Source organism: Gavialis gangeticus, unplaced genomic scaffold, assembly GCF_001723915.1.
Source record: "Gavialis gangeticus isolate Ggan-Ray unplaced genomic scaffold, GavGan_comp1, whole genome shotgun sequence".
Classification (NCBI taxonomy): Eukaryota; Metazoa; Chordata; order Crocodylia; family Gavialidae; genus Gavialis; species Gavialis gangeticus.
This window is the reverse complement of record NW_017729025.1, coordinates 59,466,623-59,479,290: the sequence shown is the minus strand read 5'-3', so window position 1 is coordinate 59,479,290 and position 12,668 is coordinate 59,466,623. Positions and strand designations below refer to the sequence as shown.

Below are 12,668 nucleotides of genomic sequence, written 5' to 3'. Positions count from 1 at the left end.
ATGGCCCCTGTTGGGGGGCTGTGTCCCCTGTTGGGAAGACATAGCCCCTGTGGGAGATGGTAGCCCCTGTGGGGGGCTGTAACCTCTGTGGGGGGTGCCATGGCCCCTGAGGGGGAGCCATAGCCCCTGTTGGGATGCCGTGGCCCCTGTGGGGGGCCCCGGTGGGGTAGCAAAACATATTCATGTATTCATGAATTCATGAAACATGTATTTGGAATTCACTTTATTATTATGATAGGGGCTGTGGCCCCTGTTGGGAAGATATAGCTACTGTGTGGGGCTGTAAACACTGTGGGGGGACCGTTCCCCCTGAGGGGGCCTGTAACCCCTGTGGGGGGGCTTTAGCCCCTGTGGGGGGGCCATAAGCCCTGTGAGGGGACTGTAGACCCTCATGGGGGCCATAGCCCCTGCCAGGGGGTGTGGCCCCCTGAGGGGGAGTTGTAGCCCCTGTTGAGGTGCTATGGCCCCTGTGGGGGGGTTGTTACCCTTGGGGGGGCAGCAAAACATATATTCGTGTATTCATGAATTAATGAAACATGTATTTGGAATTCACTTTATTATTATTATAGAGACACTGGTAGTCCTCCAAATTGCTTTAACACTGTAGATATATCAATAAAACATGCCCAACTGATCCTTGTCTCTCTGTCTCTCACTCTTTCTCTCTCTATATATAGTGGTCTTTTGTTTTAATTGTGGAAGAACATGGATTTTGGGGTATTTTACAGAGTGACTTTAGGATTTTTTTATCAGGGATTTTTCAGTTTTCAAATAGGGAACACCAGAATTCCTGCTAGGGAGGCCAGTGGCAGGACCCTGCCTGCTTAGAGCTGGCATCTTGGACCCAGCTGAAGGTGGCTGACCTCCTGGCCAACTGGGGCCAGGAGGACATGTTTTGGTACAGTTCAAAGAAGGCCACCACACCTGGAACATCTTCCGGGCAATAGCTGCCCAAATGGCTGGGCAGGGGCCCACATGGCAGTAGTGCTGCACAAAGGCCAACCCTGCAGCCACAGCCCACTGGCAGCTGGCCCAGAGAGGCAGACACCTCTATTGGCTGTGCAGTGCCTATCCAGGTCTGGCAGGTGCACAGCAAGTCACAGCCAGGCAGCAGCCCCCACTGCCAGACTGCTGCAGTGGGTAGACGGTGCAGGGAACTCTCAGGGCTGTTTCAGCAGTCCAGCTGGCACAAAGGGTAGTGTCCCCAGGTACCAACTGGCTGGACCCCAGAAGCTCCTGAGAATGAGTAGCCCTGAATTACTTGCCAGGGCAGCTTTTTGTACTGATGGGGCCAGGACAGGACAGCTTTTTATACTGCTGGGGACAGCACAGGTGCTGGCCCTGGGCCCTAGTTCCCCCTGGCTGCAGATCCAGGAGGACCCAGGCAGGGTTATTTTGCCCCAAGTGGCACAATTTGCTCCTCAACAAAGTGCATGTCCAAGCACATGTGCTGAGGCAAAAAGCCCCAGCTCAAATTTGCACTGCTTCTATTTGAGCTGCTGCAAATGCATCTGCTTGCATGTATGGATGCACCCATGGAGTGCCTATGCATATGAATAGGAATATATAAGCAGTAATCATTTTGTCCAGCACAGAAAGACAGAGCATCTGTTTAACAGCACGTATCAATACAGTTTAATTCAGGGAAGGATTTAAATTGGAATAGCATATCTAACTGGAATTACTAGTCCATGTGCCTTTATTAATTCCTAACAGACTGTACAGAGAAGGAAAAATAAAGGGTTAAATTACAGAGCCCTGGACCACATCCACATCCAAATTACTGTAAAATTGAGATAAATTCTTATTACATAAAACCTGGAATGAAAGATATCTAATGAAACATTCAAACTATTTGAGTACCAAACCATAAATGCTAAAATGAAAAGATCAACTACAGTATACAGGCAGAACACATGAATGAGTATGTCCAAGGTCACTGACAGATCAAGTAAGATTAATACCAGTGAAAAGCCTTGACAATAGGCAGAAATAAGGTTATTAAATAGAGCTGCTGAGGAATTTTTTTACTAAAAATTTTTGTCAAAAAATGTTGATTTGTCAAAACAGAAACTTTCCCTGGAAAGAAGCAATTTCAACAATTTTTAAAGTAAACATTATTCTATATTTTTACAGATAGTTGACATGTTTCTTTTTTGGAAATTTTCAAAATGAAAAATTCCATTTTTCTAATTTGAAATGACTTTTCAATTAAAACTTAAGCTAAGTATTGTAAGAAAATGTTTGAAACTGAAATGAAATATTTAAAAAATATAAACATGAAATATTACCTTTGACTGAATCATTTTTAATTTTTTTGAGTTTTAGTTTGCAAAGCTTTCTAAAATCCCAATTCAGAATGGGAATTTTTTTGGATATCCTGAAAATTTTGCTTGACAGGAAAACTATTTCCTACCTTTCCCTAGTTTAAAGAACTTAACTAGAACTATTAGGGTCAAAAGACCTGAAGTAAACCAAGAATGCCATGAACCAGGTGAGTACCATTCAGAAAAGCTGATGTTGTATCAAGACAGTGCACTCAGATAAGGACAGAAAGAACTGGAAGTCAGCTGGCAACTGCCATGGATCTCTATCTCCAAACTAAGGGTTTTGGAACAGGCTCCACTACTGCTCATTTAAACAAAAAAGACTAGAAATCAAAGAGGAATTAATGATATAAAAGGAAGTAGCTCTTGCAAAACAACAGATGGCATGAGATCGGAAACACATGTAGTAAGCTGAACTCTTCTAATAAGAGCAAAATGACAGAAATTGGAACAAAGGAGCAAAATGAACAACAAAAAAAGAAATCAGCAGAAAAGTCTTGGATCAGAAATGCATTTGCATTGGTGAGTTCAGATCTGAACTAAAATTCCCAGCTTTTAAAAGTTCTGGGGACTTTGACCATTTGTACATGCCATGAGGGAGTTACTTCAGTTTAATTCTCCCTAAATTGAAGTGGTGGGTTTTTAAAAACACCACTTCAGCTTAGGGCAAAGTAAACCCTCGTGGTCTGTACACAAAGGTTGGACCCAATCTTCACCTGCTTCTCCGGCAGCAGAGAGGGAAGGGTGAGCTGCCAGCAGGCCAAGTGGTCCCTGAGCTGGCGGGGTGGGGCTTGTGCTTGCCTCCATGGCAGCGGCAGTGCAACCCAGGTGGCATCTGCCCACAGGCACCTGGCCTGGGCAGTCCCAAGGGGCACTGCAGCTGCAGAGGGAAGGACTGGGCCCTTATGCAACTCAGACAGGCCGGCATGCTCCAGGGAGGGAAAAACGCGTGTAAACAGTTGCAACATTAAAGCAGTGCAAAATGGCATTAAGCTGCTTTAAAGGCCAATTTTGTGGCATGTACAAATGGCCTCTGTATCTCTGGGGTTTCAGACACAGTGGCCAAGCATAAAATGAAAGATAGAGACCAGCTTTTCATTCATACAAAGGCTCCTTCGCATCACCCTGTCAGCATAAAAGGACCTTAAAGTGGAAGTAAATGATATTCACAATCACTAAGAGGCCCCTTTTCACTGCCAGAGCAACATAAATAAGGTTATTGTAAATGTGGATCAAGTCCAGAATCCCTGCAGTCACCAGCTCACAAAATGGTGCAGAATCACTGAGATCTCTTAAAAGGTTTCTCATGGGCATGTAAGAGGGCACAAGAAATTCACCCGTGTGTACATCCCTGCGCAGTTCAGATATGGCTGGGGTTAACCCTTGTGGCTCAGTACAAGCATTCAAGAAGCCAGCAGCAGAAGCACTCTAACTGTCGAGCTTTACTCTAAGTGCCCCCATTTAGGCTAGGAAGAAGCAGAACACGTTACCCCTTGGCGAGGGGGAGGAGGGGCTCAGAGCCTGCCTGCCTGAATGCCCCAAGCACAACAAATAAGGGGGGCTCTCGCATGCCTCCCAGCATGGCCCACAGGTTCCCCAGGCTGCTGATGATTCCCAAGCAGAGCCGAATGGATGAGCTGCCGATTGGCTGGTGAGGACATGATGCCTAACCCTCCTGGACCTGGTAAGACAACAACGTGTCATGGCCAAGAACCATTAGCTGATTATCCTGTGACCCACTCATGCCTACCCAGCATACCCTGCACCCGCCAAGTGTGTGTGTGTGTGTGTGTGTGTGTGTGTGTGTGTGTGTGTGTGTGACTCCTGAGTTCTGTGTATATGTGTGTGTGCGTGCACACGTGTCCTGGATGCCTGTATTCCCCCCCAGCATCTCTGCTGATATTGGTTGCCCCAGCCTTGCACTGCAGCAGACTGTCTTGATCTGCAAAGCCCTAGCAGAGTAGCTCCTTGCCTGCATACACTGGAAATTCTCCCTGGATGAGTAGGGCCAGAAGGCTTTGCCCCTGCCCTGGCACTGGGCCATTAGTGCCCTTCCTTGGGCCCCTCTGGACCTGTGTCATGGATACTGCTGCCCCCAATGCAAACCACCCCACTTCCCCAGGGGCATAACCTGGGAAGTGGGGGAATGCAGTGCAAGGAAGAGATGTGCTTCATTTTAATCAAACGTTGAAGCTGCCAAACTTTTAATGTGTTTATTAAACAAAAACTGTGCAACATTGCCTGCTCCGGAACTTGGAACGTTCTTCGCAGTTAACATTGAGAGAGTGGGGAAAGACCCTGCCTGCACCAGGAAGTTATGCTGTTGAGGGCCAGAGTAGGGTGGGCAGCCACGGGGGCTCAGCATAATGAAACATGAAACCTTGGGATGGTGGGGGAATGCCAAGCACAAAACTTCTGCCTATTGGTTTAATTAAATGTTGCAGCTGCCAAACTTTTCATAATAAAGAAAAACTGAAATGCTGCCTGTTCCAGAACTTAGACCAGAGACCAGGGGGCTGCCTATCTTTGCAGAGGCTGTGCCACTCCCCCGCTGCAGGACCCAAGCCTGCAACAGCCTGGCCTGGTGAGCAGTTGGCCCACACCCCCATTCTGAGTGCTCCTGCCTCCTTCTGGGACTGGCATGGACACTCTTTGGGGCCCTGAGCCTACACTGGTGACCATCAGTGGCTGGTGGTAGCGAGTTGGCCCTGGAAGGCAGGAAGAGTCAATGCCAGCCCTGGCACTGGGTCTCAGGCAGCCTGGTCCTCTTCCTCTCCCCCAGTAATGCTCTCCAGAACAGGCCCCACTGGATGCTCTCCTGGCTCCTTGGGCCATGGGTCAGCAGCTTCCGTGTGTTATACCTTCTGTTCTGAAGCTCCCCTGCACCCTGGCATCTCCCAATCAATGTGGGGAGTACAGTGTTCCTGCACAGCCATGATCCTGCTCCCCCCTGGACTCTCAGGCATGTCAGGGCTCTCAATGGCAGCGGTGGTAAGGGGCATCCCACCCCACTACTGTGGCTTGGGAAGGCAATGATCTCCCCATGGGAGGCAGCACTGAGTGTTGCTGCTGGATGCCAAGTGGTCTTTGACTCTGTGTATAAACTTTCTATCCTGGCACTGTGACTCTCTCGGCTCTGTAGCACCACAGGTGGCCTCCTTCAGACAGTGGGTGGCCATCCACAGACCTCATTTGTGGACCTTCTCAGTGTATTCATGGGCCTGGATGGGTCATTCAAAAGCCATGGCACCACAGGTGCAAGTAATCACCAACCTCTCCATTCTAATGCCCCACATTGAGGGTCCCCTTTGGTCCACATGTCACTGATGCCATCTATATGCATCTCCAGTGCTCTACAGGTGTCCAGGTGACCATCCTGGATCCAGCATCTCAGGTTCCATGACTGGGCCTCCCATGCAGAAATGTGGAGCCTGCAAATAAGGGAGACACCAAGGGACCTCTGGTGAATTCCCTGTTTGGACCCTTTCCCCTGCCCAGGGCTAGAAGCTGCACAGCTCCTTATGACCCAGTGCTGACCATGGCACAGAATACCCATATTCTGCCTCCCAGATGGGAACACCTGGATACCTGGGTTCCATCACCCTGCTGTAGAAGCTGGGAGGACTGGGAAACCCAAGCATCAAGGCCCAGAAACATAAGCCTTCTCCAGTTCTCTGCAAGGAGGTGGGGTGGTGGGGGAGGAGGAGGGTGTGCAGGGGGTTTTGCTAGGGAGAACTCCTGTTTCCCGCTGTCTCTTACTTTCAGTGATGCTCATTCATAGCTGCTCTGCCAAATGGCACCCTGAGACATGGCAGCAAAAACCCCAAGTTGTGACTGTTGGTTACACTTTGGCTGTGGAGCTTGAATAAAGCTTTCAGTGTATATCGGGGTCTGTTTGGGTTAGGGTTTGTGTCTGGTGGATCTGGATAAGCATGATAGCCTCTCTCAGGAAATCAACATGATCTTGAGGGATGGGGCAGTTAGTTGTCAGTTATCCAGATTTACGGCCCCACTCAATATAATACAAACTGATAAGCCCTCATCAGCAGTAAAGGGGACCAAACCTTTGTTCCAGGCCAGTGGTATGGGGATTGGCAGAGAGGTTGTTTGAGAGGCACAGGATCAGTGAGGAGCATCAATAAATCATTATCAGTCTCCCATGGGGATAATTACTGAGCCAAAAGCATGCAGAAGGTCAGAGTAGGTAACCACAGCCTTCTCCATGAGCATACCCCAACTCACCAAGGTGTCACATCAGAATGTTCCCTCACCTATAAATATTACATTCAGAAAGCCAGCAGTAAAGTCTCTGCATGGGTAGCTGCCTTAAGACATTTAGCCAACAGAACATGGGATGCTAACTTCACAGTGCTCAGAACCACAGCACCTGCAATGATATATGCCCCAGCAGATTACTGTGCTCCTGTATGGTCCAGTAGTTTTTGCACTAAAAAACTTGACACTGTACTTAACAGGGCACAGAGATTCATAACAGGCTGCACAATTTGCATTCTAGGGCATTGGATCAAGTGAATGGAGTGAATGAAAATGAAATGATCATTCAGAGTAATCCGCTCTGAAATCTATTCCTACAATGTTTTATACCAACACCAAATGAGTCTTCTATTGGGCATGACCTTGACAGAGAAGCATTGGTCAAGCTAAACAGACTGAGATCTGGATATGGATACTATAAAATAACACTTCACAAGATGAATATCGTGGACAGCCCCCGGTTTGAATGCAATTTCCAGCAGACAGCACAGTGCTTAATCAAAAACGACCATCTTTACATATGCTCAGATGGGGTAGATGAAATGCGTACACTGAGAGAGAATGCCAGACGGTGGCTTGTAGCTTGCTGGAGGGAAGAAGGAGGAGGGTGTGTGTGGAAACAAGGGTTTTGCCATCTCAGGTCACTGAGAGCCTAGGGGTGGGGCTGGCCCAGTACTCAGAGGAGACAAGCTCTGGCCTGGGATAGATCACTGCCCTGTAAGGGGGGTGCCACAATGCTCCATGGGATGTCAGCAGAATATGACCTACTGTGAGTCAAGATGGGATGTGATACAGAGTGCTAAAGTCTGATACCACATTCAGCCAGGGTTAAGAATTGGATCCATCATTTTTACAGTGCTCTGTGGGTTTCCCATGTGCTCTTCGGAGCTCCAAGAATTTGGGGCAAGAATTACTCCTGGGTCCGTTCTCTGGGACCAACCCTGCCAACACACAAAGTCCAGTGAGACACTACACTGTGAGGGAACAACTGAGTTTCAAAGTCCAGGAAGACAGTTTTAAAAAGATTTCTGGAACTGTGGTTATTTTATTGAATCCGATAAATATACAATTTTTGCTTTGTTGAATCAAAGTTTAGTTTGTGAGCACAGAGATCAAGTAAGCAATGCCCTTAATATAATGATAAGTCAGACTTTCTCCATATCCCCTCAGACAGCAAACATCTTAGAATAGCATTTACCACACCCTTCTCCCTCTCCCCCACAAAGACAGGGCTGAAAGTCAGAAGATCAATTCATTTTAACTGGTATAATTTGACATGGCTCCATTGAAGTAAATGGAGTGATGTCCATTTCCATCAGCTGAAGATCTGGCTCAGAATTATTAAATGATCTGACCTAACAGAACTCCATCCCTTTCAAATATTTTTTTAATTCATACAGCAAGTATGATAATATTCCTAGGCAAGCTGTCAAAGCAGTATCACAGTGAAGGATAAGTGAAAAATTTATTCAGCAAATTAGCATCTCTTTCTGGTCAGTAGATGGAGATCTCAGGGTTTTTTTCACTATTGAAGGTTTTTACCATGTTTTTATGATTTTTTGTTTTTAATTCCAGAAATTGGTCACATGTAGTTCTTTGTAAGTATTTGCTACTTGAGTTATGATACTTAGATGTGAATAGTCAGATAAGTCACAAGGTATCATAATACATGATGTACAACTATATCCAAAGCAAGGACTTACACTCTTATCAAAATTTCACCATTTCAACCTTGAAATTTGCTTTCCAGGGATATGGATACCTGTAAAACTCAATTGTACAAATATCTTTGGCAGTGAATGTGAAAGAGAGCAATCATGGCCAAAGGAAATTAATTTATACATATCAATTATTAAAAGACATTTGATTTTATTTTGCTTTTGTGCATTATTTACATTAGTGTCTTCTTCGCAATGTTATTCCTGGATGTACCATTTTTCTCTAAGGTGGTAATTTCCAGAAATATTTAAAAGTTTATGGAGAGGCCTACTGCAAGGATGTTGTTGGGTTTAATTACTCTTTACACATCTGGTTTTATGGTGGTGAAATTCTGCTGTATGTTCTGTAGTGGGATAGTGAAAATTTTAACCAGGTATTTTTTTTTCACCCTTTTAAACCTATTTATTAATATGGGACCATATGCAGCAGGATTTGAAGCATGTCAAACTGGGGATGCTTGGACCTAATCCTCCAATTACAACTCATCCTGTCTTGATTTGTTTGGCTGAACCTCTTAGACAATGTTTTCACTACCAACTTTCTCTTTACTTCAGACAGTTTCCCTTAGCTGTCTTCCTTCTACTTTCCAACTATTTCTGTCAACTGCTGCACAAGTATTCATTTTTCCAACAATAGAACATGTTAAGTTATGAATTTGGTATATTTGTTTAAACTGAAACATATGTCAATCAGGCACAAACCACAGTTTTGTAATTGGAAAAACACTGTACTATTTTTAGCTCAAAATAATAGCACTGACAAAATCATGTCTTTCATACCTCAGACTGTCATACCTTGCATCATAGGTTGGTAGGTCTGATATGTGAAGAATATGACATTGCACTGCAATCAAGACCATGCTGAAAAGGAAGGTCTTCCTTTTAAGAAGATTCTTTGATCAAGAAAATAATCCTTTTTGTATTTTGATATCATCTCTATCTGGAAGGTTTTCCCTGCTGCTGCTCACTCTACTCACACATGAGGATACAAATATTTTCTTTTGAAGTCAGTAAGAATTTTTTGTATGCTGTAGGGAGGCAATGAGAATCCAATACTCTATGGACTGCCAACTGCTCCATTCACCAGAGTAATCTGATAAAAAAGCTAATGGAAGGCTTGCTGTAAGATTAACAAATGCAGTGTAAAACCTTAAGTAATATTCTTATCAGAATGGACATTGCTGGTCTCCCTAAGTGGGAACAGCATTTCATTTAAAAAAAGGAAGTGGAATGAACTGGGCTAGAACAACTGATTCTATGTCACCTGGTTGAATTCCTCAGACTGGAATTGTATGGAACTTCTCTGGAGTTCCAATGTATACTACTACTACTACTATTAATAATAATAATAGAACCTATTTTCAGATGTATATTTAGCAGAAAATAGCATGTTGTTAGTTTATATTTTATAAAAAACATATAATTTCTATATTGTTGTTTCTCCAAAACCTGCTGTGAATAACCAAATATATTATTATTCCTGTATAATAATAGAAAATGTATTAAATACAGCAAAGATATTGCAAAATATTGTCCTAATAGAGCCAAACCATTATGGTAAGCTTTTCCTGGGATTTAAAATAATCGCAGGCAGGAACTTTATTTTCTCTAGTGTTTTTATTAAAAACATATTCAAATAAACACAAAATACATAACAATCAAGGAAAGATGCACAGCCACAAATCCACGAGACACAGGCCTCTGGCATCTTTTTTAGGTTCCGCTAGAATGCTAAACTCAGTTTAAGCAAAGATTCACTAATCATAAAGGGCAATATAATCCCCTTTTGTAAGGGGGAGGGGGAAAACATTCAGAAAGTGCAAAATACCATAAAAATAATCAACAATGAATGAGGTTCCATCTGTTTAGCCTGGATGTCTCAAAAAACATATGCACAAGTTACTCAGCAGGTATACAGGGAATTACTGAATGACAGTGATGATTCTTATTTCCTTAGAACACAAGAAGCATAACTAACTATGTACACTACTATTGACATCCAAAATGACTTCCAGGAAATGATGGGAGACAGCTGACTGTGATTCTATCAGTGTCACTTTACAGTTGTGATGACTGAAATGTATATACACTTTTTGAGATACCGCATATATTTTTTCCATTCAATTAAAAAACAAAAAACAAAACCTGGATGTGAATGGAAGAGATTCATATATATGTATATTAGGTTGAAAATCTGGAGTGCTTTACCAGTATACTTATGGGAGAATTTGTAACAAGGGCATAGAATATATGAAAATGTACCAGAAACCTCTCTGAACCATTTGTTGTCTTAAATATCTTCAAAACCACCAAATTAGGGCATAGAATTAAACTGCCATATTAATATCGAGGATTTCAGACTATTCCCCTGTAAAGCAAGTCACCATGGTCTTGTAGACATGGTACTTGAACTCAGAAACAAATAGAAGGGGGTTTCATTTTTGATTCTGCTACCTATCTGCTGGGCAAAGTTGAGCAAGTTATTGTGCTTCACTGTCCCTATTACAATGTGGGGATAATGGCATTTACGTCTCATACATATGCACCACTGAGAATTTGCTGATGGGTAATACTGCAAGGGTCTGTGCAATGCATCTGATTATAATTGCACCCACAACTCTGGCCATAGGAAAAGCAAGATATGTATGTTCTCGACTTCTCATTGATTCTCAGAATAGTTTGCTTTTCTCTCACTAGGTGTGTCTACATGAGATACTAAATAAGCAGTAGATTAATTCTACTGTGCATTAGTGCAGCAGGGAAAAAAGGTGCTAATGCACCAGTGCATAGTAGAATTAGTCTATGGAGCATTAGCGTCACAAAAAAGCATGTACTGGCATTACTGCACAGTAGCATCAGTTATTGTGCATTGCATTCGTACCTGTTATTATAGGTACCAGATGTAATGCACAGGAACTATGGCACATTAATGCATGTGTAGATGCGCCCACTGTCATATTTGTTTTATGGCACTTCCATGATTTGATCTTGCCACACAGGTGACGTGTGGACTTGTGCATCCATGCAAAGCTGTGGTTAAGTCAATGGAGCTCTGGAAAGGTACAGGAGTTTGTCCAGTGATCTTTACAGATTCATGACCTTAATTTAACTGCATCTCCCATAAGGTTGTTCTTATTTTATTTCCTTTCTACTTTCCTCTTCAACTCCAAAATTGGTATTACCAGGCTGCTATACTTTATAGTGCTTGTAACTCTTTGTATGGACTGGAGTTTCTCTTATAAAATATTAGTAAACCTTTGTGTCTGTAAGCTTTAATAATAAATAAGAGCTGGCACATATTAAGTGCCTTTCATCTATAGATCTCAAGGTGGTTAGCATTATCCTAATTTTAAGGATGAGGAAAGTGATTTAGATGGATGCCCAAGTTTACACTAAGTAGGAATAGAACTCCATTTTCCCAGATGGCTGCTTCATACTTAATCCCAGGGACCACAGCTCTCTCCCCCTTTACTGGGATATTTTCCATTTACTTGGGAATTGGTTGGAATGTTAAAAGAGTGTATGGTAATTGCAGGCACCTTACTAGTATCTGTCCCAAACCTAAAAGAGTCAGTTTTCCTTCTTGTTTTATTTGTGTGTTCTTATTTGGATTTTCTTGTGAGGTATAATTCCTTTTGCCAAAGTCCTTCAAGAAATAATAAAAACCAAACCATGATTGCTGTTAAAAACAAGATTTCAATATCCACAAGAAAAGCTGTCACTTTCTGCTTCCAGCTATTAGGGCTGTGTGAAGCTTCAGTCCCTGATTCAATTTGGTGGACATTTGGCCCGATTCAGTGGCCGAATCTCTGAATCTGAATTGAATCAGGAGACCCTTTAATCTCTCTGAATCAAATCGGAATCCTCTGAATTGATTTGGAGAGATTTGGAAAGGTTAGGTAATTCAGACATAGACACAGCTTTAAATGTTTTTTCTGCATACCTCAACGTAGCAAGCGGCTCATGAATGCTGCGATGGTAGAGTGGATGGAGCATCCCGCAGCAGCGCAGGGTGCTCCCCAGCACACTTGACAGCAGACCTGGAAGTGGACCAGAAGCACTTCCAGTCCACTTCTGGGTCCGCTGGGGAGTGTGCTGGGGGGGCAGCCCTTGCGCCCTCCCAGCTCAGCAACTGGTGCCTCCTGGGTGTGGGGGGGCACCAGCGGCGGGGTCCCCCTGTGGCCAATCACCGAACTCAGGGGTGCAGGGGGGCCCCCAGCACACTCCCCGGCAGACCCAGAAATGAAGTGGAAGTACTTCTTGTTCACTCTGGGTTCGCCGCTGAGCAGGCAGGGGGTCCCCCATGCTGCTGTGGGATGCTCCATCCGCCCCAGCATCACAGCATTCA

General features: G+C 44.0%; 1 protein-coding gene across 2 annotated transcripts in view; it reads right to left on the bottom strand.

Annotated features, from left to right (window-relative positions):
* The window catches only part of SLC25A21 (solute carrier family 25 member 21), a 530,971-nt gene that overhangs the window by 177,934 nt on the left and 340,369 nt on the right, over positions 1 to 12,668 (bottom strand). The gene's annotated exons all lie outside the window — the stretch shown is intronic.